Source organism: Macaca fascicularis, chromosome 3, assembly GCF_037993035.2.
Source record: "Macaca fascicularis isolate 582-1 chromosome 3, T2T-MFA8v1.1".
Classification (NCBI taxonomy): Eukaryota; Metazoa; Chordata; class Mammalia; order Primates; family Cercopithecidae; genus Macaca; species Macaca fascicularis.
Window position 1 is genome coordinate 74,279,609 of NC_088377.1, and position 23,688 is coordinate 74,303,296.

A 23,688-nucleotide genomic window follows, 5' to 3' on the forward strand; every position below is an offset into this window, starting at 1 on the left:
AAGCATAAAATGGTAAAATTCCTAGAAGATAATGTAGAGTCCTAATTAGGGAAGGGGAGTCAGGCTGGTGGGAGCAGGGGAAACCGAAAAAAAAGGGAAGCAGATAATCTACAAGTCTGCCTTTCTTTTAATCCGGAACACACAGCCCTCCTGCACAAACAACTCACAATCTTCCTGTGCCTGGCTACCAGCAGACCCTCGGTTGACACAAAAAATTGCAAGTTAGCTCACTGCACTGATAGTGGCAGGAGGCAAACAAATGCCTAGGCAGATAGGGACAAGTCCCCAGGGAAATCCCACCTTCAAGCCAAGGACAGTTTAAACCCTGAAAGCCAAGCTACAAGTCAAATCCATGGACTGGACTGAGAAGCCGCCTCCCTGCCTGGTGCTCTTTCCTCTGACTGATCCCCGCCCTTCACCTGGTTTACATACACACCTACATTTCCTAATTGTTTTTTCACATTGTTGTGCCCACCTTTGGGTGGTGCCTATGTTTTAAACTTTTTGCACACACACAAACCAATCAGCATCCACTCCCCTGTTCTGAGCCCATAAAAGCCCTGGGCTTAGCCACACAAGGAGAGAAACTGCCCCCAGGTCCTCTCTCCACTGAAAGCTGTTCCATCACTCAATAAAATTCTTCTCTGCCTTCCTCATCCTTCAATTGTCATTGTCAGGGTATCCTCATTCTTCTTGGATATGGGAAAAGAGCTCGTGAACCCCCCATCTCAGGTAGAAGCTATAACACAGGCAGGCTGGGGCATGCTGGTGCAGGCTGAGTTGCTGTGCAAGCCAGACTGGGCCAAGTGGATGGGGAGCCTCCTGTGTGGCAGGTAGCATGCCCAAGCAAGGCCCAGGTGGCGGTGTCACTGGCTAGAGGTTCTTGGCTGGCAAAATGACTAAGAATCTTGCATCACAACTTTGGCATTATCAGCGCTACACAAAGCCCTCTTCAGCATACAGCCTAAGAACTAGCTTATAAAATCTCAGGCAATCCTTTGTTTGCAGTCAGCTTCTTTGTTGCAAGCTGCCCATTGCCTCCCTAGCAATGTATTTTCCTACTTTCTTTAATAAGTCTACCTTCCCTACCTACAGGAAGTTAAATTTTTCCTTTTTTTTTTCTTTTCTTTGAGAGAATCTCACTCTGTCACCCAGGCTGGAGGGCAGTGGTGCAATCTTGGCTCACTGCAACCTTTGCCTCAACGAGGTAAATTCTTTTTTTTTTTTTAGAGACGGAGTTTCGCTCTTGTTAACCAGGCTGGACTGCAATGGAGTGATCTCGGCTCACAGCAACCTCCACCTCCCAGGTTCAAGCGATTATCCTGCCTCAGCCTCCCAAGTAGCTGGGATTACAGGCATGCGGCACCACGCCCAGCTAATTTTGTATTTTTAGTAGAGGCAGGTCTCAAACTTGGTCAGGTTGGTCTGACTAGTCTCAAGGTTGGTCAGGCTAGTCTCAAACTCCCAACCTCAGGTGATCCACCCACCTCGGCCTCCCAAAGTGCTGGGATTACAGGCATGAGCCACCAAGCCCGGCTGGTAAATTCTTTTATGCCTACACCACCAGTCCAGATAGTCATCACTCCCTTGCAACAGATAAAATAAAAGGAAATGTAGGTGACTTTGGGTTTAGCAATGACTTCATCGATGTAACACTGAAAACATCATCGATGACTGGAAAAAATTGATAAGTTGGACTTCATTAAAACTAAAACTTCTGCTAGCAAAAGACACTGTTAAAGATAACAAGATAAGCCACAGACTGAGAAAAAATCTTTACACAACACACACTTGATAAAGGACTGATGTCCAAAATATACAAAGAACTCTTAAAACTCAACAACAAGAAAATGAACAACCCAATTAAGAATAGGCACAAGATCCAAATAGCCACATCAACAAAAAAGATATTCAGATAACAAATCAGCATGTAAAAAAGATGATCAACATCATACATCCTCAAGGAATTGCAAATTAAAAGAAAAATACATGATACTACACAATTATTAAATTTCCACCCACTGAATCTAAAATAAAAGTTAAAAAAATTTTTTAGGTCAGGCACAGTGGCTTGCCCCTGTTAATCCCAGCACTTTTGAAGGCTGAGGCGGGTGGATCACCTGAGGTGAGGAGTTCGAGACCAGTCTGGCCAACATGGTGAAACCCCATCTCTACTAAAAACACACACAAAAAAGTAGCCAGCTCAAGCTTGTAATCCCAGCACTTTGGGAGGCCGAGACGGGCGGATCACGAGGTCAGGAGATTGAGACCATCCTGGCTAACACAGTGAAACCCCGTCTCTACTAAAAAAAAAAAAAAAAAAAAAAAAAAAAACAAAAAACTAGCCAGGCGAGGTGGCGGGCGTCTGTAGTCTCAGCTACTCGGGAGGCTGAGGCAGGAGAATGGCGTGAACCCGGGAGGTGGAGCTTGCAGTGAGCTGAGATCCGGCCACTGCACTCCAGCCTGGGCGACAGAGCAAGACTCCGTCTCAAAAAAAAAAAAAAAAAAAAAAAGAAACAAAGTGATCAATAGAAACTGGCTGTGAGACTGTTCAGATGTTGGATTTATCCAAAAAATATTTTATTTCTAATAGTCATTATAATTAGGTCCACAGATCTAAGAGAAGCCAAGATTAGAGAATTAAAGGAGAGTGACACCTGCAGGATAAGAGAATAGGAGATCCGGCTGGGCGCGGTGGCTCACGCCTGTAATCCCAGCACTTTGGGAGGCCGAGACGGGCGGATCACAAGGTCAGGAGATCGAGACCATCCTGGCTAGCACAGTGAAACCCCGTCTCTACTAAAAAATACAAAAAAATTAGCCGGGCGAGGTGGCGGGCGCCTGTAGTCCCAGCTACTCGGGAGGCTGAGGCAGGAGAATGGCGTGAACCTGGGAGGCGGAGCTTGCAGTGAGCTGAGATCCGGCCACTGTACTCCAGCCTGGGCGACAGAGCGAGACTCCGTCTCAAAAAAAAAAAAAAAAAAAAAAAAAAGAGAGAGAATAGGAGATCCCAGTTCTTATCCCCCGAGAAAATGCTAACTTGGCAATATCTATGGACAAAAGTGCCATTGCAGGAGCTTTGGGATCCAGATAGCAGATTATGATATTCTAGTACATTTGAAGACCAAGGAAAGCTGCTTTAAGAAGACAGGCTCACACCTTAGTAGCAAACACACTAAGTGCAGACTCAGCAGACCTATAAGCATCCACATTTCTCTGTGGACTTGGCTCCAACCCCACATACCCGAAGCACTGAAGCTCTTGTCCAAAGTCCTTCCATGAGCTTCACCCACATACAGACTGACTGCAGAACCCACAGAAGACCAGGACCCAATCAATCCTACATAACCATGGTCCCTAAGGTAGTTACACCAGTTGGGAGCCTAAGATGAGAGTGTCTTTACCTAATAAAATGAGTCTTTAAAGACAAGAAGACAAGACTGCTCCTTTAAATAAGCAAAGACCAATGCAAGACTATGAAGATCATGAGGAATAAGTCAAACATGACCCCACAAAAACAAAAAGAGAGAAAAAAAATCCCCAACATAGAGCCATTAACAGGCCCTAAAATAATGAAGATCCATGTGCTACTTGAAAAAAATTCAAAATAATTACGTTTGTTTGTTTGTCTGTTTTGACAAGAGTCTCGTTCTATCACCCAGGCTGGAGTACAGTGGTGTGATCTCAACTCACTGCAACCTCCACTTCCCAAGTTCAAGCGATATTGTCTCAGCCTCCCAAGTAGCTGGGACTACAGGCACGCACCACCATGCTCAGCTAGTTTTTGTATTTTTAGTAGAGACGGGGTGTCACCATATTGGCCAGGCTAGATTCAAACTCCTGACCTCAGGTGATCCACACACCTCGGCTTCCCAAAGTGCTGGAATGACAGGTGTGAGCCACCACACCCGGCAAAATTCAAAATCATTGTCTAAAAAAAAAAGCTAAATAAGCTTCAAGCAAATACAGATAAATGACAAAATGAAATCAGGAAAACAACACATGAACAAAATTAGAAGTTCAATAAAGAAATAAAAAACACACAAAAATTCTGGCTCTACGAAGTAAAATAATTGCACTGAGAATTTTAGTGGACAGCTTCAATGCAAGACTCAAGCAGAAGAAAGAACGAGTGAACTCTAAAACAAATTATTTGAAATTATTATTAGATGAACAAAAACAAAAAGGATGGAAAAAGTGAAGAGAGCCTATGGAACTTACAGAAAATCGTCAAGAAAACCAATGTACGCATTATAGAAATCTCAGAAGGAGGCAGAGCTTGCAGTGAGCCAAGATCACTGCCACTGCACTCCAGCCTGGACAACAGAGTGAGACCAGATCTCAAAAAAAAAAAAAAAAAAAAAGAAATTACTCATTTTGCAAACTGAATCTTTGTATATTCTGACCTATATCACAAAGAGAATTCTGAAAGCAGCAAGAGAAAAACATCTTGTCCCATATAAGGGAGCCTGCATAAGACTATCAATGGATATCTCAACAGAAATCTTGCAGGTGAAGAAACCATGGGATAATTCAATGTACTGGAAGAAAGAGAAAGACCAAAATGAATACTTTACCCCCAAAAAACTGTCCTTTAAGAATAAAGGACAGGCTGGGTGCAGTGGCTCACGCCTATAATCCCAGCACTCTGGGAGGCTGAGGCAGGCAAATCACCTGAGGTCAGGAGTTCAAGACCAGCCTGGCCAATGTGGCAAAACCCCATCTCTACTAAAAATAAAAAAATGAGCCAGTGTGATGGCAGGTGCCTGTAATGCCAGCTGCTCAGGAGGCTGAGGGAGGAGAATTGTTTGAACCCTGGGGGCAGAGGCTGCAGTGAGCTGAGGCCCCATCATTGCACTCCAGCCTGGGCACCAAGAGTAAAACTCTGTCTCAAAGAAGAATTAAGAACAATGTTCCCATCTGATCATTTCAGCTGTGGCCTGGCACTCTTCTGAGAGCCCAGCCCCAGGTACTTGCAATCAGCCCTGGCACTGCTGTCGCTTTAGCATTCTGCAGTTGCCTGAGCATTCTTCCTGCCCCTGCCTAAGTTTTCTGCCAGTTGTGTGGGGGCCAGCCTGCCCCTCTCTATCACAGCCAGCATCTGAACCCTGGGTACCTGAGGACACATATGCCAGCCAGTTTCTGATCCAGTCCCTCCAGTACTTATGCATACCATCCAGAACACCATTTGGGATCTGAGAATCAAGAAAATGGCTAGCCCAGTCCACCACTGGCACCTGATCACTCCCTCTAGAGACTAAGGCTGTGCTGACCCAGGCGGCCGACACTACAGCAGCTGAAACCCACCCTCCTGTGCTGAAAGGTGAAGCTGCTTCCCCTGTGTACACAAAGTAGCAGCGTTCCTGCATGAGAGAATAGGCAAGCCACAGGGCTGTCTATTGGGCTGAGGGAAGAGGTCCTACCCTGAGGTTGCTACTATGAAGAGTCATCAGACAGGCATTTTCAATGGCTCTTGGCTACATTATGACCTGGAGGTAGATGACAGTGTCTGTCTGAACTAACAGTCATGAGCTCTGTGGGACAGGGGTAGGATAGGGAAACAGATCATGTTCCTACCTACATAGGAGGCAGAGCTGGTACAGCTCCTCCCTCCCTACAGAGACCTGTGAGCATTTCAACAGGAGATACCCCAGCCACCCCTGTAAAGGCTACTGTTCACGTTCATCTTGAGATGTTGGTGGGTCAGCTTTGTGGTCCAGCTCTGCCCAGCTTTGTCTTCCCCCCTGGGCTGAACAGGCAACTCAGAGTCTAGGCATTACATAGACCAGCCTATCACCTGAAACAACAGAGACGAAATCACAGTAAACAAAGATCAAACACACACCATCTGCTTCTGCCATAGCTGGCTCTTACTCATAAGTGCCACTTACTGGCATGGAGGTTAAAGGGCACAAAACAATAAAAAGTCTACTGACAGAAGGGCACAGGGCTAAAGAAACAAAGCCAAAGCCCCCTACCCAATAGATGTTATAGTTACACCCACAAGGGGGGAAAGCCCCATCTAAATTAAAGTAAATTCAAAAACAAGAAGTGACAACTTTCCCAGATGAGAAGAAACCATCATAAGAACTTTGGCATCATGAATTTAAAAAAAAAAAAAAAAAGAAAAGCAGAATGTTTTGACACTACCAAAGGACGCACTAGCTCTCTGGCAATGGATCCTAACCAACCAAAATGACAATTCTGAAATGAAAGATAATGAATTCAAAATATGGATAAGGAAGCTCAATGAGATCCAAAAGAAGACTGAAAATCATCACAAAGATATCAGAACAATGCAGAATGTGAATTAAGTACAGATATCTTTAAATTAAAAGAATGGAATTTCTAGAAACGAAAAACACACTGAAGGACCGATTTACAGTTGAAAGCTTGAATAATAGGCTAGACTAAGCAGAAGACAGACAGAAAATAGAATCCCAGTGCCTTCTGGCTTGTAAAGTTTCTTCTGTGAAGTCTGTAGTTAGTTTAATGTGATTTCCTTTATAGGTGATTTGAAAATTCTCTCTTGCTTCTTTCAGAGTATTTTCCTTCTAGTTGACTTTAGATAGTCTGGTGAAGTTCATCTTGCAAAGTATTTCCAGGTGTTCTCTGAGCTTCTTGCATCTGGATGTGTACCTTTCTAGCAAGGCCAAGAGAGTTTTTCTGATTATTCCCTCAAATATGTTTCCAATCTTTTTACCTTCTCCTCTTCTCTCTCAGGAATGCCTACAACTCATAAGTTGGGTTGCTTTACATAATTTCCTATTTCTTGACCTCTTATTTATTTAAATTTTCTTTATTTTTTTACCTGTGTTCGTTCAAAAAACCTGTTTTGTTTTTTGAAAAGATAAAAAAATTGATATGGTGCTAGGCCAGGCACAGTGGCTCATGCCTGTAATCTTACCACTTTGGGAGGCCGAGACAGGTGAATTGCCTGAGCTCAGGAGTTGGAGACCAGCCTGGGCAAGATGGGGAAACCCTGTCTCTACTAAAATACAAAAAATCAGCTGGCCATGGGGGCAGGTGTCTGTAATCCCAGCTTCAGCAGGCTGAGGCATAACAATTGCTTGAACCTGGGAGGCAGAGGTTGTAGTGAGTCAAGATCATGCCAGTGCACCCCAGCCTGGACAACAAAGTGAAACACTGTCTCAGAGAAAAAAAAAGAAAAGAAAAGAAAGAAAATTGATGTGGTGCTAGCTAGATTAACCAAGAAAAAACAGAGAAGATTCAAGTAAGCACACGCACAATCAGAAGTGATAAAAGTGACATTACAACTGATACCACAGAAAACAAAAGATCATCAGAAACTAATATAATATCTCTATGCATACAAACTAGAAAACCTAGATAAAATCGTTAAATTTATCCCTCCCTGCTCAGATGTGGCTCGAGCTTGAGGCGCACAGGGCGAGATGCCGCAGACCTTCAACCCAGAGCAGCTTGGAGCCAGTGAATAATAGCTCTTCAAGTCTGCAATAAAAAATGGCCTCTTCTAGAGAACAGTTTGAACCCGGGAGGCAGATAATGCAGTGAGCTGAGATGGCGTCACTGCTCTCCAGTCTGGACAACAGAGCGAGACTCTGTCTCAAAAAAAAAAAAAAAAAAGTCCTCTTCATGGCTTAAATTACAAAAGTAAACTAAAAGACTTACATGTTTTTCTTTACCCGAACTCATTCCTTACATGTAGACGCAATCTTTTCAGCATTTGCTTTACTGGTTTAGTAAAAGCCAGGAAAAACAACTTTGTGGTAATGAGAATGTTATCCAACTGTATGTTGTTTACCTTATTGTAAATACTGGTGAACAGCTGTCAATAATGGTTTCATATTCCTTAAAAAAAAAGAAAATGGATAAATTCCTGGAAACATACAACCTCTTAAGACTGAACCAGAAAAAAAATAGATATCCTAAATAGACTCAGTAATAAAATAGACTCAGTAATGAAATAGACTCAGTAATAAAATAATTTCAAACAAACAAACAAAAAAACAAGAACAAATGGGTTGACAGCCAAATTTTGCCAGAAGTGCAATGAAGAGCTGGTATCAGTCTTACTGAAACTATTCCAAAAATTTATGAAATTTTTCGATTGGAAGAATCAATAACATTACCAAGACCATATTAACCAAAGCAACCTAAAAATTCACCACAATTCCTATCAAATTACCAATAACATTTTTTATAGGATTAGAAAAAAACAATCCTAAATATCATATGGAACCAAAAATGCATCTAAATAGCCAAAGTAATCCTAAGCAAAAAGAACTAAGCCAGAGGCATCATGCGTCTGACTTCAAATTATACTATAATGCAACACTAAATAAACCAGTATGGCATTGGTACAAAAACAGACTGATTGATTAATGGAACAGAATAAAGAGTCCATTGCTAGGAAGGATACATCTAAAAAAGGGAGAAAAAAACTGAAAGAAAAGAGAATAAAGAACCAGTAATAAAGCCACATGCCTACATCCAAGTGATCTTTGATAAAGTTGGCAAAAATAAACAATGGGGAAAGGGCATTCTATTTAATAAATGTTGATGCGAAAACTGGCTACCCATAGGCAAAAGAATGAAACTGAATCCCCATCTCTTATCATATGCAAACTTTAACTCAATATGCATTAATGACTTAAATGAAACACTAGATGCTATAAAAATCCTAGAAGAAAATGTAGGAAAAACTCTTCCAGATATTGGCCTAGGCAAATAATTCATAAATTAGTCCTGAAAAGCATATGCAACAGAACCAAATATACACAAATGGGACTTAAACTAAAGAGCACAGCAAAAGAAATAATCAACAGAGTAAACAGACAATCTACACAACAGGAACAAAATATTTGCAAACTTTGCATCTGAAAAAGGACTAATACACAGAATCTACAAAGAACACAAACAACTCAACAACAACCAAGAATAAACAACCCCATTAAAAAGACCACAAAGGATATGAACAGACATTTCTCAAAAGAAGACATACAAGTGGCCACCAAACATGAAAACTTGCTCAACATCACCAATCATCAGAGAAATGCAAATTAAAGCCACAATAAAGGCCGGGCGCAGTGGCTCACACCTATAATCCCAGCACTTTGGGAGGCCAAAGCGAGTGGATCACCTGAGGTCAGGAGTTTCAGAACAGCCTGACCAATAAGGTTAAACCCCAACTCTACTAAAAATACAAAAATTAGCTGGGCTTGGTTGTGAGCACCTGTAATCCCAGCTACCCCAGAAGCTGAGGCAGGAGAATCGCTTGAACCCAGGAGGTGAAGGTTGCAGTGAGCTGAAATCATTTCACTGCACTCCAGCCTGAGTGACAGAGCAAGACTGTCTCAAACACACACACACACACACACAAACACACACACACAATATCATCTTACATAGTCAGAATGGCTATTACTGCAAACACAACAGATGTTGGTGTGGATGCAGAGAATAATGAATGCTTATTCACTGTTGGTAGGACCATAAATTAGCATAAACTCTATGAAAAACAATATAGAGATTTCTCAAAGCACTAAAAATAAAGCTACCATTTAACCCAGTGATTATACTAGGCATCTACCTGAAAGTAAACCTTACATAAAAAAGTCACTTTCACTCATATGTGTATTACATTCCTACTCATAATAGTAAAGTCATGGAATTAACCTAAATGTCGATTAACAGTGGACTGGGCCGGGCGCGGTGGCTCAAGCCTGTAATCCCAGCACTTTGGGAGGCCGAGGCGGGTGGATCACGAGGTCAGGAGATCAAGACCATCCTGGCTAACACGGTGAAACCCCGTCTCTACTAAAAAAATACAAAAAACTAGCTGGGCGAGGTGGCGGGCGCCTGTAGTCCCAGCTACTTGGGAGGCTGAGGCAGGAGAATGGCGTAAGCCCGGGAGGCGGAGCTTGCAGTGAGCTGAGATCTGGCCACTGCACTCCAGCCTGGGTTACAGAGCGATACTCCGTCTCAAAAAAAAAAAAAAAAAAAAAAAAACACAGTTGACTGGAATTTTTAAATGTAGTGCATCTACACCATGAAATACTACGCAGCCATAAAAAAAAGAAATCATGCTCTGTGCAGTAACATGGATGGAGTTGGGGGCCATAATCCTAAGTGAAATCACTCAGAAACAGAAAATCAAGTACCACATGTTCTCATAAGCAGGAGCTAAACAATGAGTACACAAGGACATAAAGATGTAAACAATAGATAACAAGACTCCAAAAGGCAGAGATTGGCAGGAGGTTGATGGTCAAAAAATTATCTACTGGTAGTGAGATGTGATCACGGCACTGCACACCAGCTGGGACAACAGAGTGAGACCATGTCTCAAAAAAAAAACAAAAACCAAAATGATCTGTTGGGTACAAAGTTTACTATCTCAGGATAGTTACACTAGAAGCCAAACCTCACCATTATGCAATATATCTATTTGACAAATATGCACTTACACCCTCTGAATCTAAAATAAAAAACAAAGGAAGTTTATAGTAGTAAATACCTACATCTCTTAAAAAAAGATCTCGCCTGTGCATGGTGGCTCATGCCTGTAATCCCAGCACTTTGGGAGGCCGAGGCAGGTGGATTGCCTGAGGTCAGGAGTTCAAGACCAGCCTGGCTAACATGGTGAAACACCGTCTCTACCAAAAATACAAAAAAATTAGCTGGGTATGGTGGTGCATGCCTGTAGTCCCAGCTACTCAGGAGGCTGAGGGAGGAGAATTGCTTGAACCTGGCAGGCGGAGGTTGCAGTGAGCCGAGATTGCGTCACTGCACTCCAGCCTGGGTGACAGAGGGAGACTCCATCTCAAAAAAAACCAAAAAGACCTCAAATAAACAACCTAACCTTACACCAAAAAAAAAAAAAAAAAAAAAAAAAAAACAAATTAGCAGAAGGAAAGAAATAACAAAGATTAGAGCATAAATAAATGAAATAGAGAATAAAAAAAATTTTAATCGGCCAGGCACGGTGGCTCATGCCTGTAATCCCAGGAGATCTCTTGAGGCCAGGAGTTTGAGACCAGCCCAGCCAACATGGTGAAACCCTGTCTGAACTAAAAATACAAAAATTAGCCAGGCCTGGTGGCACGCTCCTGTAATCCCAGCTACTCAGGAGGCTGAAGCAGGAGAATCGCTTGAATCCGGGAGCTGGAGGTTACAGTGAGCCAAGATTGTGCCACTGCACTCCAGCCTGGGCAACAGAGTGAGAATCTCAAAAAATAAAACAAAAAAAAATCAATTAAGCTGAGTTGATTTTGGGAAAAAAAAATCAAAATCAAAGCCCTTACCTTGACTAAGGGCAAAAATAGAGAACATGTTAATAAAACAAGAAATGAAAGAGAAGATATTACAACTTATTACAGAAATTTATTTCTTGGCCGGGCGCGGTGGCTCAAGCCTGTAATCCCAGCACTTTGGGAGGCCGAGATGGGCGGATCACGAGGTCAGGAGATCGAGACCATCCTGGCTAACACTGTGAAACCCCGTCTCTACTTAAAAAAAAAAAAAAAATACAAAAAACTAGCCGGGCGAGGTGGCGGGCGCCTGTAGTCCCAGCTACTCGGGAGGCTGAGGCAGGAGAATGGCGTAAACCCGGGAGGCGGAGCTTGCAGTGAGCTGAGATCCGGCCACTACGCTCCAGCCTGGGGGACAGAGCGAGACTCCGTCTCAAAAAAAAAAAAAAAAAAAAAAAAAAAAGAAATTTATTTCTTACAGAAATAAACAGAATTATACTGGACTATTATGAATAATTATAAATCAACCAATTTGACAACTTGGAAGAAATGGTGAAATGACTAGAAAGATATAACCTACCAAGACTGAATGGAGAATAAATGGAGAGTTTAAAGAGACCAATAACAAATAGAGAAACTAAAGAAGTAATTTTTCAAAACTCCAAAATATAGCGTAGGACCAGATTACTTCATGGGTAAATTCTACCAAACATTCAAAGAAATTTTAATATAAAACATCCTCAAATTCTTTGAAAAAATAGAAAAAAGAGGTAACACCTTCAGAGTCATTTTATGAGGCAGCATCCCCTTGATATCAAAGCAAGAAAATATACTTCCAAGAAGAAAATTATAGGCCAGTATCCTTGAGGAACACGGTGTTTGAATTAAATCTAAATAAATCTGCTTACAAAGAATCAATTCTCAGCAGAAACTTTTCAAAATGAAGAAAATGTAAAATTCTCACACTAGATTCTGGAGAAACACTCATTTATAGCCTCTTTGTCAGATATTGTTCCTGAAACTTACATTAATTGAGGAGTTCGCTTGAGCAGCAGTTTCTTCATCTGCTGGGAGCTGATATTTCTGGACGCCATTGCTAATCAATTCACTCATTATCTTACTCTTAAACATCTGTAAATCATGTTTAGAAATCGTGTCTGCTTTGGTAATCAGTGGTACAATGTCCATCTATTAAAAAAGAAGACAAATAAAATCTCAGCATCAAGGATTCATTGTTCATCCTATAGTTTTTATAGTAAAGCTTCACAATCCCTGGCAACAAATTGCCTAACTAGATAATCACTGGCTGTCATGCCCTTCTTAAAAATTATTTTCCAAAATTATCAATACTTTTGAAGATTCATCTTTTATCCAAATTCAGGTTTAAAAGTCTCAACCTTGTTTCTCTTCTAAAAATCCCTTACACTTCTACACATATGGAGTTAGTAAAATGTAAATAGTAAGACAGTGTAAATTATTTTCAATTTTATTTCTTATTAAGCTGAGTGATGAAACAAATTGAAAGAACTTTCATCAAAATTGTGGAAGGGACTTTGTCTACTTTCTACATCACTTATTCCAACAATCAATCTTAATTAATGTCTCATTTTCACACACTCTTGCCCCACCTAGATGTGTTTGCAGATAGATTTGCTTTTGTTTTTCAAAGATCACCTAAAAAGAATATAGATTGGTTACCATATTCTTTTTTTTTTTTTTTTTTGAGACAGAGTCTCGCTCTGTCGCACAGGTTGGAGTAGAATGGTGCAATCTAGGTTCACTGCAACCTCTGCCTCCCAGGTTCAAGCAATCTCCTGTCTCAGCCTACCAAGTAGCTGGGATTACAGGCGCATGCCACCACACTCAGCTGATTTCTGTATTTTTAGTAGAGACAGGGTTTCACCATGTTGGCCGGGCTGGTCTCATACTCCTGACCTCAGGTGATCCACCCACCTTGGCCACCCAAAGTGCTGGGATTACGGGCGTGAGCCACTGCACCCGGCCTGGTTACCATTTCTAAAGGTGCGTGTGTATATGTGTGTGTGTGTGTGTGTGTGTGTGTGTGTGTGTGTGTGTGTGTGTGTGTGTGTGTGTGTGTGTGTGTGTATAAGAACACCTTGCGAACAAATATGTTCATTTTTCTTTTGTAAAAAGACATTATTTCCACATGGGAAGTTAAATATTTGCATATTTGAGGTCAAATTTTTACCCACAAAGTCTTTTCCTAGTGCTTCAATATGATCACTCCTGTCCTTTGCATTTGCACTTAAATAACTAAACTTTTTAGAAAATAACAATATACAAAATTATAAAATGTTTCATTACCGTTAAAATATCTTATTAAATCATAGCGCCACAAAATCAATATCTGTAATATAGTAGAAATATAAGAATATAAATTTTAGGCAGACTGCTTTCGTTTTAGATTGCTCAAAGCACATTTTTTAAAAAATCCATGGACAGGCTGGGCACGGTGACTCATTGTCTATAATCCCAGCACTTTGGGAGGCCGAGGCGGGTGGATCACCTGAGGTCAGGAGTTCGAGATCAGCCTGGCCAATATGGTGAAAACGCTGTTTCTACTAAAAAATACAAAAATTAGGCCGGGCGCGGTGGCTCACGCCTGTAATCCCAGCACTTTGGGAGGCCGAGACGGGCGGATCACGAGGTCAGGAGATCGAGACCATCCTGGCTAACACAGTGAAACCCCGTCTCTACTAAAAAAATACAAAAAACTAGCCGGGCGAGGTGGCGGGCGCCTGTAGTCCCAGCTACTCGGGAGGCTGAGGCAGGAGAATGGCATAAACCTGGGAGGCGGAGCTTGCAGTGAGCTGAGATTCGGCCACTGCACTCCAGCCTGGGCGACAGAGCGAGACTCCATCTCAAAAAAAAAAAAAAAAAAATACAAAAATTAGCTGGGCATTGTGGTGGGCACCTATAATCCCAGCTACTCGGAAGACTGAGGAAGGAGAATCGCTTGAACCCGGGAGGCTGAGGTGGCAGTGAGCCGAGATCAAGCCACTGCACTTCAGCCTGGGTGACAGAGTAAGACTCCATCTCAGAAAAAAAAAAAAAGACAGAGAAAGAAACGGAAATTTTCTATGTCAGTAATTCCTCAGGTGTTCAAATGTAAGGGGAAAGGCATTCATTGCAAGGAGAACTGACCAACTTGAAAAAGAAGACAAGCAGGGCACAGTGGCTCACGCCTGTAACCCCAGCACTTTAGAAGGCTGAGGCCAGCAGATTACTTGAGCCCAGGAGTTCTGGACCCATCCAGACAATATGGCAAGATCCCCGTCTCTGCAAAAAACTAAAAATGAGTCAGGCGTGTGGGCACACACCTGTGGTCCCAGATACTCGAGGCTGAGGTAGGAGGATCCCTTAAGCCTGAAAGGTCGAGGCCCCTGTGAGCCTTGTTCATGCCACTGCACTCCAGCCTGGACAACAGAGGGAAGCCTTGTCTCAAAAAACAAAAAAGAAAGACAGTAGCCACATACTCTATATATTGGTTTTGTGAAAATTTAGAGATTTTATGTATCTGGAAAATGGCTTCATGGTAACAGGTGACCATGAAATTAAGAGTGTGTATCCTGGCCAGGCATGGGGGCTCATGCATGTAATCCCAGCACTTTGGGAGGTTGAGGCAGGCGGATCACCGAGGTCGGGAGTTCAAAACCACCCTGACCAACATGGAGAAACCCCATCTCCACTAAAAATACATAATTAGCTGGGCATGGTGGCTCATGCCTGAGGCAGTAGAATCACTTGAACCCAGGAGGCAGAGGTTGCAGTGAGCCGAGATCCCGCCATTGCACTCCAGCCTGGGCAACAAGAGCGAAACTCCGTCTCAACAACAACAGTGTATATTCCTGACTATTGAATGTACTACTAATTAAGAACCTGAAGCAGCTCTTAATTTAACAAGAAATCTAATTTATTTCAAGTACTTAATGACATCTGAGATTAAATACAAAGTCTCTTTTCGGTTTGAACAATACATAGTAAAAGTGGAAACTCCTTGGATAAAGGGAACCCAAATTAGAACCTTTTCTCTCTTCAACTAAATAAGTTGTCTCCAACTAAGTAAAGTTGAAGACAGCATGTTTTGTCAGGGCTGAGTACAGAAAAGAATCTGACAATATAATAATTTCCATTATATCTATCTATATTGGCCTTCTATTTTTTAAAAAGAAGACATACTTTTAACCCTTTCTTTTTTTTGAGAGAGAGAGGGTCTTGCTCTGTGGCCCTCTCTGCAGTGCAGTAGCGTGATCACAACTCACTGCAGCCTCAACCTCCCAGGCTGAAGCGATCCTCCCACCTCAGCCTCCTGAGTAGCTAGAACTACAAGTACATGCTACCATGCCTGGCTATTTTTTGTAGAGACAGGGCCTCACTATGTTGTTCAAACTCATCTAGAACTTTCAGGCTCAGGCAGTAGGGTGCAAAGGGGACTCTGGAAGCCAGGTGTCAAGTCTCAATTTGTCCAAGATATCCTGCCCAAGATAACAACAACCTGTGTTGGGCAAGTCACTTAACCTGTGAATCTCAGACAAAGGAAAGAGCAGTAAATACTTCTACGTTCTTTCTTCTGGAGATGGAGTTTTCTCTTGTTGCCCAGGCTAGAGTCCAATGGCACGATCTTGGCTAACTGCAGCCTCTTCCTCCCAGGTTCAAGCGATTTTCCTGCCTGGGATTACAGGTGCCCGCCACCATACCCGGCTTGTTTATTTTAAGGCTCTTGTTGCCCAGGCTAGAGTGTAGTGGTGTGATCTCAGCTCGCTGCAACCTCTGCCTCCTGGGTTCAAGCGATTCTCCTGCCTCAGCCTCCTGAGTAGCTGGGATTACAGGCACCCACCACCATACCCAGCTAATTTTTTGCAATTTTAGTAGAGAGAGGGTTTCACTGTGTTGGCCAGGCTAATCTCAAACTCCTAAACTCAAGTGACCCACCCACATCAGCTGGGATTACAGGCATGAACCAACATGTCTGGCTCGAGGTTTTATTCTAATTCTAAAAGTTTCATTATCTCAATGGGGTAGTAAATAGATTGCACTTTAAGATACAGGGAAGGTAATAATCCAACATTTTGATATGGGGGAGGTAGTAATTCAACATTTTGTAAAATATGGCAACTTTTTTGTGGACTTGATTTTCAAATGCAGTGTATCCTTGAACAACACAGGTTTAAGCTGCGTAGGCCCACTTATATGTGGGTCTTTTTCAACCAAATGCAGAATGAAACCTGCATATATGGAGGCCCAACTTTTCATATACCCAGGTTCTACAGGGCCCACAGTGGGGGCTTGACTATGCCAGGATTTTGCTAACAATAGGGGTCCTGGAACCCATCCCCTATAGTATATGTCCTATACATATACCATAGGACAACCGGACTATTTTTACAGTTTTAAGAAACGTAGATTTGCCAAGTCTATGAGCCTTTCCAGATCATTTGTACTATGCTTACATAGAAACCCTTCTTAGAGGGGGTCTAATATACAGGAAATACTTACATAGAATATTTTGCATATTAGGACCGGGCACAGTGGATGCCGCCTGTAATCTCAGCACTTTGGGAGGCTGAGACAGGTCGATCACCTGAGGTCAGGAGTTCAAGACCAGCCTGGCCAACATGGCGAGACCCTGTCTCTACTGAAAATACAAAACTTACCCAAGCATGGTGGCGGGTGCCTGAAATCCCAGCTACTTGGGAGGCTGAGATAGGAGAATCACTTGAACCCACGAGGCAGAGGTTGCAGTGAGCTGAGATTGTGCCACTGCACTCCAGCCTGGGTGACAGAGCAAGATTCCATCTAAAAAAAAAAAAAAATCCGCTTATTAGTTTCTCTTGCACAACTTCAAAATTGTTTTAAATGAACACATCTTTATGTCAGCAATATGCTACATTAAAACAATTAATATCCAAATATATAAACAAGTATATAGAAGAAACTTATTGTACTTAAAGGCACTTATTATCAAACACTGAAAAAAAAAGAACATCTCCAATCAATGGTGACAGCTACAACTGAGGACAAATTTTATTTCAGTAACATACATGTATCACTTTTCATCCTAACACTCATCTAGCAAAGTAGGGTTTTTTGGTTTATTTGTTTCTTTTTTGAGACAGGGTCTCTCTCTACCAACCAGGCAGGAGTGCAGTGGCACCATCACGGCTCATTATGGACCTCGGCCTCCCACGCTCTAGTGATCCTCACACCTCAGCATCCCAAGAAGCTGGAAATACAGGCATACGCCACCATGCCTGGTTAACTTTTGTATTTTTTGCACAGGCAGGGTTTTGCCCTGTTGCCCAGGCTGGTCTGAAACCTAAGCTCAAGAGGTCTGCCAGGTGTCAGCCTCCCAAAGTGCTCGGATTATGGGTGTGAACCACTGCACCAGGCCCTAAGTAGATGTTAAAATCTCTAGTTAAGACAAGAAACTGAGGCATCATGAAGATAAGGCTACAAGTTTAAGAACTGGGAGGGCTGGAAGCCCACAGATTCCTTAGATTTGAGCTCAGTGTACCAAACCAAGGGGGCAGGGAGTGCTGACTTAATGTTAGCTGGCAGGCTGGTGCAGGTTTGCAGCAGAGTTTTCAATGATTTATGGGAAATAGTAAGAACATGAAAGTTTTTTTTTTTTTTTTGAGACCGAGTCTCACTGTGTCACACAGGGTGGCGTGCAATGGTGCGATCTCAGCTTACCGCAACTTCGGCCTCCAGGGTTTCAGTGATTCTCCTGCCTCAGCCTCTGGAGTAGCTGGGATTACAGGTGTATGCCACCACGCTCAGATAATTTTGTATTTTTACTAGAGACGGGCTTTCAGCATGTTGGCCAGGCTGGTCTGAAAGTAAACTTTTCCATAGAGCTAAATGATTCCCCATTTAAAGATCTTTTATTCTGAGAGATTCTGTTCTTTCAAATTGTTTGAATGGAAATACCCTCTTGTTAAATGAAATGATGGTGATAGGAGATAGTGGTGTGTTACTCTTTTTATTAGCTGTACCTGGTAGAATTAAAAAATCAGCATTTCTATTGTAGCCTCCTAATTTGGGGAAAATATTTCTTTAGAAATCTAAAAGTCTGGAACTTCCCATCATTATGCCTCCCCAGAATAATAGAGGACTTTACTTAAAACACAGATGACCCTCAAGATTCTCTCATTAATCTCTACCTTATTCTGTTTGGGTTAAGACATTTAGGGATTGTGAAATGAGAATAAAGTGAGTTTAAGCAATCCAAAACCACGTGCTGACTCTGGATCCTCGAAGATTACTTTCTTCGGAATCTTTTTCATCTGTTAACTTTCCTTTGGGCTCAAACTGTCTTTTCCTAAAACAGTCACATTTGGAATAGTACTGCTACATGGCAATCACTATCATAATAAACTAACTTGAGGTCTCCAATAATCAGCTTTCATTTAAAGTCTCTTTCAGGTTGACAAAATAAAAACTTTCAATATTTTGTCTACCCACTTCCAAAAGAAAATGAGTCTATACATGTACAAATATATGTGATTATATATGTATATACACACATGTGATTTTGATCAGCCTATTTATAAACTACTTGAAAAACAAGTTGATTTGTAAATTCATTTATTAAATCATTAGTTTATAAACTACTTGATTTTTGCAAGTAGTTTATAAACAGGCTCATCAAATTGAACAAATTTCTTAAAATAATTTCACTGTGTAGATGGCAAATAAGTTATTTACTCTTCTTATTAGCATATCTTATTTTTACCCATCCTCCTTTAGCAAGCATCTAAGTTAAACTATTTTATGTCCACAGCTATACAACGAAACATCACTTTCAGTCACAACATATTAAATTCACATTGAAAACTATAAAGAGATCCAGTTACCTTTAGTCTTACATGTACTTATATATACTTTTAATACACTACTTGATGTTTTATGGTGCACAAACACAGAGCTCTTGCAGGATATATAACTATGAGAATACTTAGACTGTATGCTTATTAAATGGTTCGAAACTCTCTTTTTTAAAGAAAAGTTCATTTTTTTTTTTTTTTTTTTTTTGAGATGGAGTCTCACTCTTGTCGCCCAGGCTGGAGTGCAATGGCGCGATCTCGGCTCACTGCAACTTCTGCCTCCTGGGTTCAAAAGATTCTCCTGCCTTTTTTTTTTTTTTTTTTTTTTTTGAGACGGAGTCTCGCTCTGTCGCCCAGGCTGGAGTGCAGTGGCGCGATCTCGGCTCACTGCAAGCTCCGCCTCCTGGGTTCACGCCATTCTCCTGCCTCAGCCTCCCGAGTAGCTGGGACTACAGGCGCCCACAACCGCGCCCGGCTAATTTTTTGTATTTTTAGTAGAGACGGGGTTTCACCGTGGTCTCGATCTCCTGACCTTGTGATCCGCCCGCCTCGGCCTCCCAAAGTGCTGGGATTACAGGCGTGAGCCACCGCGCCCGGCGATTCTCCTGCCTTAGCCTACCGAGTAGCTGGGACTACAGACATGCACCACCACGCTCGGCTAATTTTTGTATTTTTTAGTAGAGATGGGGTTTCACTATGTTGGCCAGGCCTGTCTCAAACTCCTGACCTCGGTTGATCCGCCCGCCTCAGCCTCCCAGAGTGCTGGGATTGCAGCGTGAGCCACCGCGCCCAGCCAAGAAACGGCAATTTTAAGAACTTAAAATTCTTAAGGCCGGGCGCAGTGGCTCACCGTGGTAACCCCACACTTTGGGAGGCCGAGGCAGGCGGATCAACCGAGGTCAGGAGTTTGAGACCAGTCTGGCCAATATGGAGAAACCCCCTCTATACTAAAAATACAAAAATTAGCCTGGCATGATGGCGGGAGTCTGTAATCCCAGCTACTGGGGAGGCTGAGGCAGGAGAATCGCTTGAATCCGGAAGCCGGAGGTTGCAGCGAGCCAAGATCGCACCATTGCACTCCAGCCTGGGCAACAACAGCAAGACTCCGTCTCAAAAAATAAAACAACTTAAGCATACAGTAAAGTACTCTTTCCATGCCCCAATGTTAAAAGGTCCATTTATTATAGACTACTTGTTTCAAAAAAAAAATCGAAAATTGGTAAAAAATTCTGCTTAAATTCCATATTAAACTAGGATCAAAAGTTATTTTTAGCTCTTCTTGTTTCTTAAATACTTGAAATGTGCTGCTACTTGTTTTTCTTACATATTTATTCATTCAACTAACTTTGGGTGGAAGGTACTTACTAGTTTAAAAGTCCTTTCTGACAGTGGAAATAACAAAAATATTTGCATAAAATACACTCAATGGTTCTCAAAGAGTATCTGAGAGTCTAATCAGCCTATTAACCTTGGTCTGAATAACCAACAACAAATGTGAGCTTTTTGTCACATCTGTGTATTTTCCCCTGTAAACTGATACCTACATTTTAAATGCATTTTTAAAAAGTTTCATTTGGCCCTATGATAATTATTTCCCCTGTAAAAAGCTACATGATTTTTGTTTAAGAGCAAATGAGAAAGAGTATCTGGTCCATGAAAAAAGCTAAGTGGAAAGATCAGCCCCCTAAAGTTTGTAACCAATAACAAGACAAACTCCAATGCTACCTTGTTCATGTAGTCAACAATATGTGAGTCGAAATAAACTAGTGAGCTATACATTTCTGATACATACCAATTTACCAATCAACAGGAGGGGAAGAAATCGCTCAAATGTGACTGCTGTTAACAAACATCTGAATATCAGACATAGTCTCTATTAAAATCGTAACCTATCAATTTTGAAATCATTCCTTCGACTTTTGTTTTGTTTTTAATCACCCCATAAAAAAAAAAAAGCAGCCTCTTCCCGGGTTCACGCCATTCTCCTGCCTCAGCCTCCTGAGTAGCTGGGACTACAGGCGCCCGCCACGATTGCGCCACTGCACTCCAGCCTGGGCGACAGAGCGAGACTCTGTCTCAAAAAAAAAAAAAAAAAAAAAAAAGCAGCCTCTTTTAAAATGTAAATTCCCCCCTTTTTCAAAGTAACTTACCTAGGGAAATTTAATGCATTAAAATAAAACCTAACAGACAAACCAATTACAACATTAAAAAAAAAAAAAACCTAAAATGATCAGTAACACAAACCAATAGCTCCAGTTTAACAAAGCATGTGTTTTTAATCTGTTATGGGTATCCTATTATATTAATAAGCAACGATGTTTAAAAGTCATCCCAATGCCTAAAACACCGCCATAAACACAACATACTTGTCCTTTACTCCAATGAAGCTGAAACTAGACTCGAACTCAGACATTTCCCCCCTTCCTGGCACACTGAAATATACGAGGGGGAATCCAAGAAATCAGGCATGTTAAGTGCCGGTAACTTCTTCCAGAATAGGGTCAAATTCGTGTTTATCCGCAAATGTCACAGTCCCAGTAAGTCTGCAAATTCTCACCAGCGCTGGAGTACAAAGAGGCCTGACCACGGAAACACCTGACCCAGCATCACCAAGACAGTGGGAAACGCAACCCTCCTCGGGTCGGAGCCGGCCCCAGAGCATCGGCTGCAGCGACGGTGGGGACAAGAGGTGGCCGCTGGTCTCGCGGGTGCGGCGGACAGGGTCCCACACCCCCGGCCCGCCTCCCGAGAACCAAGAAACCTGTCAAGCCGGCCGAGACCCACCCTCCGCAGCCCCCTCGCGCTCCCGCCCAGCCCGGTCCCAGCCCGCCCGACCGCTCCCCGTCTGCCCCGGCCTCCCGGCTGCACTCTGCCACCTCATTCCTCCCCGGCTGCCTCGCGGCACCGCCACCTCCTCCCCGCGACCTGGGCTCGGGTGGCCCCCGCCCGGCCCGACCACGCCAGTCCTCCCGCGGCCTCCAGTCCCGAGCTCCAGCCGCGCGCTCCCCGGCCTCGGCCTCCGCGCTCGCCCCGCTCGGCCGCTCCCGGCCCCACTCCCCAACGCCGGCTACCTGGAGGCAAGCGCAGCACTTCATCCAGGTCCCAGGTCGCAGACGGCCCGTGGTCCCGCTTCTTCTCCAGCTCCACATGGTAGGCGCAGATGGAGAGCAGGATCCCGGCGGCGGCGCACACTGCATGTCGGTTACTCTCTCCCACCGCTGCACAGACACTCTCAGCAGGACGGGCGCCGCCACCTTCCTCCCTCCGCCGCTGCAGCCGACGCTGCCTCCCTCCGCCTCCCTCCGCCTCCATCTCAGACCGTCTGGGTCCCACACAGCCGCCACCGCAACAGCCACCGCAACAGCCGCCGCCGCAGCCGCGCCCCATTGGCTCGGTCGCCCGCTCCAGCCCCGCCCCGACAGGCGTGCGGCCCAACCGCCCTGAACCGAGTGAGGCCCGCGGGGCGGGGAAGGCGAGCGCTGGCGCGGAGGGAGGGGGCGGAGCACGCAACGGCCGGGACGCCGGATGGCCGGCAGAGACTGAGGACGCCGGGCAAGGCGCGCTCCAGGCTTGGGGCCCGGGGAGGGGTGGGACCCGGGAGGGAGAGGGGCGGGGCGGGGAGGGGCGGGGCTGGGCGAGGCCGGGCGGCTGGCGCCGGAGGGACTTAGGGGACCGGTGCAAGGAACACATTGCAAGGATGCTACTGTGGGTGACTGGGCGAGGCCTCGGCCCCTCCCTCCGAATTCCCATCCTTTTTCCCTTTTTCGTCGTTATCACTTGATATTTCTGACCCAATCCAAATCAACCCTGGCCAATGCTCGGAACTTTAGAGCCACACTCCTATGACCTCATCTTCCCACTACCACCTGTAGGCACTTTGTGTTCAACCTGCGCGAAACTTTTTTTTTAATGTGCAAAACTATGTTCTAAATTAAAAAACTGTTTTTATAAAATGATTTATGGGCCGGGTGCGGTGGCTCACAGCCTGTAATCCCAACGCTTTAGGAGGCCAGGCAGGTGGCTCACTTGAGGTCAGGAGTTCAAGACCAGCCTGGTCTACATAGTGAAACCCCATCTCTAATAAAAATACAATACAATACAATAAAATAAAATAGCCGAGTGTATTGCTGAGCGCCTGTAATCCTAGCTACTCGGGAGGCTGAGGCATGAGAATTGCTGCAACCCAGGAGGCAGAGGTTGCAGTGAGCTGAGATCGTGCCACTGCACTCCAGTCTGGGTGATAGAGTGAAAGACTCAACAACAACAACAAAAACTTACGAATGCCTTGCTTCTCTGTAATCTGAATTTGAGGTGGTTTGCCATAATTCAAATCATATAGAAAAATATAAAGATGAGCTAATACAATCAGGACAAAGAAAACCAAAAGTCAGAATAAAATGAAAGGCCAGGAATAAGAACACAGATAAGCAGGCTATAGGGGCTTACAAAATTATTAAAATTGCGTCGTAAATTTGGCTCTGAGCTTCCTGGTGGCCAAAACTAAAAGGGAAACAAATGTATATGCTTTCTCACTGTCTTCAAGAAGAAACACAGTGTTCTTGGAGATTTTCAGTGTTTCCCTGGTTGCAGCTTTCAATTTTTCAGGG

The 23,688-nt window shown here is 43.4% G+C and overlaps 1 protein-coding gene across 43 annotated transcripts in view; it reads right to left on the minus strand.

The window, feature by feature from the left end:
- NUPR2 (nuclear protein 2, transcriptional regulator) overlaps positions 1 to 22,876 on the minus strand; it is a 92,705-nt gene extending 69,829 nt beyond the window's left edge. For 28 of the 43 annotated variants that reach the window (XR_012432427.1, XR_012432417.1, XR_012432408.1 and 25 more), the window contains exons 1-3: positions 22,153 to 22,447; positions 16,910 to 17,051; positions 12,261 to 12,422 (exon numbers count right to left, since the gene is read on the minus strand). The gene's annotated coding sequence lies outside the window, so the exon portion shown is untranslated. Of the gene's footprint in view, positions 1 to 7,786; positions 7,834 to 12,260; positions 12,423 to 16,909; positions 17,052 to 22,152 lie in introns of all 43 variants that reach the window. The other 15 variants (XR_012432433.1, XR_012432428.1, XR_012432425.1 and 12 more) reach the window with 6 other exon arrangements.
- Positions 22,877 to 23,688: the final 812 nt, after the last annotated feature.